Source organism: Lactuca sativa, chromosome 3 (assembly GCF_002870075.4).
Source record: "Lactuca sativa cultivar Salinas chromosome 3, Lsat_Salinas_v11, whole genome shotgun sequence".
Lineage (NCBI taxonomy): Eukaryota > Viridiplantae > Streptophyta > Magnoliopsida > Asterales > Asteraceae > Lactuca > Lactuca sativa.
This window is the reverse complement of record NC_056625.2, coordinates 9,744,054-9,748,099: the sequence shown is the minus strand read 5'-3', so window position 1 is coordinate 9,748,099 and position 4,046 is coordinate 9,744,054. Positions and strand designations below refer to the sequence as shown.

Here is a 4,046-nt window from a genome sequence, read left to right as displayed (position 1 = left end):
CTCCAAGCAACTATAGTGCTGGAACCATGGTTGTAAAAATCGGTCTAGGAGGCCGATTAATCGGCGCCTAGGCGTTTGGCGGCCTCCAACCGCCTACGAATAGGTGTTAGAGGGATAATTAATCAGCCTTGGTCAATATCGGTCCAAATCGGACTAAATCGGACCAACTCGGACACCAATAGTGATTCCAATCCACTCTAAAATCGTCGGCCCAATGGAGCCAACAACCCAAAACATAGTTGTTTTACGTTTCAAAACGGATTGTCGCTCCTTTTTATAGAATGTCTCTACATGTTATTTTTTTGCACCAGCGAAGTGGGACTTGGGGTGTGGGACTTGGGGTGTGGGACTGGAGGTTGAATATATCTTCTCCACGTCTTCTTAGTTCACATAGCAGGTGGTTGAAGGTTTGAGGTTCAGTTTTCAATGGTGGTTTCGACTAGTGGTTTAGCTCCTCAATTTCTGCTAGGGTTCCTTCCGATTTTCCATTCCATCGCATTTAGTCTAACTCCGGATCCTCCAACGACTACGACTTTGAATCCTCCCCTGCTCACCACCGTAGTCATCGCCTCTGACTTCTTCCATCATCTCCGTCTTCTACCAGTTTCTTCTACCACGAAGATGTTTCTGGGAACTGTACTCGAAGCGTTGGGAGTATGCTATTAAGGTAATTCTTTATTGAGTTCTCAAAGCATTAGCCATCGTCTACGACTTCACACCCATTTCGAAGTTTGTGTAATTGAATCAGTTTCTCATTTTCATTGTTAAGGTTAAGTTCACAACTATTTCACACCTTTTATGATGTTACTATTGTATGAGATTACCATTTCTCAGGTTCATTGTAATTGAATTTCACAGGATGTTTCTGCAACTGAATGTCATAGGATTGTTCGACATCAATTAAATCTGCCTTCACACCTATTTCAAAGGATTCACGCACATACGGTGTTCGATGAAAATCCTCACAGAGTTCACTGTTGTTCTTGAAGGAAGCAAACATAAATGTTGATTAAGGACTTCAATATGACGAATCTTTTTGTTAATTCCTAGCTTTGCTCTTGATTAGTATCCAATTCCAGGCCGTCAACATTTGAAACCCCTACAAGCCATGACCCAGACTCTGATGATAAAAATTGTAGTTGGCAACACTGATGTTGTCAAGATCTTGGTGAATAACAACCATAAGCTTTTGTATGTTGAATAGAAAGGAAGGCATATGCCTTTGAAAGTGGATGTCGCCTCAGTTTCTTTGATAGCTTAATCTAAAATTGTGAAATGTTGAATTGTTATTTATTTATTGGTATTGTGAAATGTTAAATTGTTATAATTTTACATTTATTAATAATATTTATAATGTTATATTCTTAGAATTAATGTTATAATTATTAATTTTTTAATAACTAATGGTCCCCGATTAATCCCCGTCTAGCCGACTAATCCCTTGACCCTAGTCCACCGCCGAGCGATTTCTGCAACCTTGGCTGGAACTCAAAAGTTTTCCATGGGCAACCGCCGATCATGCCCAAACAGATGATAAAACGACTGAACTCTAAATTCATTGGAGAACTAACCTGCTAACCCTCACCAAAGGTCCTCCAAGCAATACTCTTGAATTGATCCCGACAAAGACCCGGAATAACAACAAGACACGATGAACCCACTCAACAAGATACGGACCTTTGAAGATTCATCGAAGACTCCCAACATGCAGAATGGCATATCACAATCCTTGATAAGATAATCCAGACACTAGCAGAGAACCAACCTAAGATATAATTTATCCCAAACCAGCAAAATTCTAACGCAATACAAATTCCCGATACAACCCAAACGAATACAGAAGATGACATACCCGCAAAGCATCTGAAGAAATCCTGACCTACTCCTCTTGAACTATCCCAACCAACCTCAGGGCATGTTGTAAAACTCCCTTTCGATCCCAGATGACAAGAACTAACAACAGGATCGTCCTTCCTGAAGGATTCTAGAGGTTCACAAGCTTTGGACTCCAGACGAGCCCCCAACTTCCCTAATACAACCCCAGCCCGAAAGGCCTTGAGATGACCATACAAGAGCTCAAAAATACCTTCCTTGTCTGAACCAAAGACCACCAAGGTCCAATCTGAAACACTGCGAGTAATCTCCAACGAGATGAACTCCCACGATTGCGCATCGATCGGCTCAATACCTGCTATTGAGTCGGAACCAGAATCTGAACCCCATTCTTGAGAGCTCAACACCATATCGAGACAACACGCAACAAATCCAAATATACCCAAGAATCCTTATCCCACAGGCTTCCTAGATTCTCCAAGACTCTCCGCGACTCAAGTATGGATCTTGTGCTTTCAGTAATACAAGCCCACTACTACCTTCCATACCTATCCATACATTCCTCAAGAATCCTCCCGAGTCCTCTAAGTCACCTTCTAAATCCATACACCAAACAATCGCGACCTAGCATAACAAAAACCACCAAAGCAATCCCTAGGCTTTCCTAGGTTCCCGAACTCATCCTGCCATCAACTGCTGAAAAACTCCTCATAATGACAGTCACCCGCCTCATGAATACAATCACATGTAACAAAGCTTAGATAATCCTTTGAGTAACAGACTCATCCCTACAACGGTTGGACTCAGAAAACATCTGCACAATAGGGTCAAATCCATCACTCTAAGATTATTCAACCTTTGTCACATGTGACTTGACATACTCACTTGGTAGTTAACTCCCATCACCTAAGAGTTCCACAAAGTACAAAGCTAGCAACATTCGAGAAGTAGCACTCCCATCCCACAGTATAACTTATACTAGGAGCTCCCACTCCCACTACTGATTGCCTCATGCATACAAATCATACCCAATCCAGCATCCCAACGCTTCCTAGGCTACCAGGCATCACATATTATGGCAACCTATCACTGTCTAATCAAAACTAGCATGTAAGTCTACAAGATCATACAAAGGCATCTCTCCTAGCATTCTAGCATGCGAAAACTGAGCATATCCTTAGCCCTAACTAGCATACGATTCCATAAATCCACAGATCAAAGCATAACAGATAACATGTATGGGTATTTTGGGAAAACTTACTTAATCTTGGTTGATTACATGCACCACACCCTTTCTTATTTTAGAAAAATCCTTTTCTCAAATATATGTCTTTTTGAAAAACTTTACCAAATCCTCAGTTTGAGTTCAGACACAGCCGATAGTGCGCTAAATCCCTCAAACCAAGGCTCTGATACCAACTCGTAATGTCCTAAAATAATTACACAATATTTCCGTTTTAGATTAATAAATCATTAATACATAACAACTCCATAAAACCAAGGTAGCCAAGATTTATCAAAATATCATTAAATCAGAGTAATTCACAAAATGCGGAAACATGTGGTGTGTGCTCTGCAATCATCCTGAGCCCTTCCATTTTGAAAACTGAAGTACCTGAAACATAAGCTGAAACCCGTAAGCACAAAGCTTAGTGAGTTCCCCAAGATACCACATACCACACATACATAAATCATATACTGGGCCTCCACCCTCCATCAGGCCTCGCCCAGTCTCTAGTCCCACTCGGCCTTAGGCCCCGCCCGACATTGAGCCCCACTTGGATTACAGATCTGTTAATCTTAGGCCTAGCATGTCACTGGGCCTCCCCCACTATACACATACAATATATCACATAATCATGCTAACACATAAAATGATCATAAACACTAGCATATGTTCCAGTCATCGGGCATCGGCCGACATCAAGCCCGCTTGGTACACACACAACTATACAACCATATAATCATATAAACATATAACAATACTAGCACATGAAATAATCACAAATACTATAGCATAACATAAATTCACCGGGCCCCGCCCGACATCGGGCCTCTCCCGGTAATCATAAGATATATACTAATAATTAACATATGATATCCTCGTCAGGCGTCGCTTGACATAGGGCCTTGCTCGGTAAACATATCATCATCTAACATGCATAAGAGTCGAACTGTCACACCCCAAAACCGGAATGGCGAAAACGTTCCGG

At 41.5% G+C, this 4,046-nt stretch overlaps 1 long non-coding RNA gene across 2 annotated transcripts; it reads left to right on the top strand.

The window, feature by feature from the left end:
• The first annotated feature begins 300 nt into the window (after positions 1 to 300).
• On the top strand, positions 301 to 1,293 carry LOC111920893 (uncharacterized). 2 transcript variants are annotated; one of them, XR_006189700.1, is made up of 2 exons: positions 301 to 667; positions 859 to 1,293. It is a non-coding gene; the product is annotated as an uncharacterized LOC111920893 (long non-coding RNA). The 2 variants fall into 2 exon arrangements; XR_002860013.2 differs by having other exon boundaries at positions 301 to 769.
• The last annotated feature ends 2,753 nt before the right edge of the window (positions 1,294 to 4,046 follow it).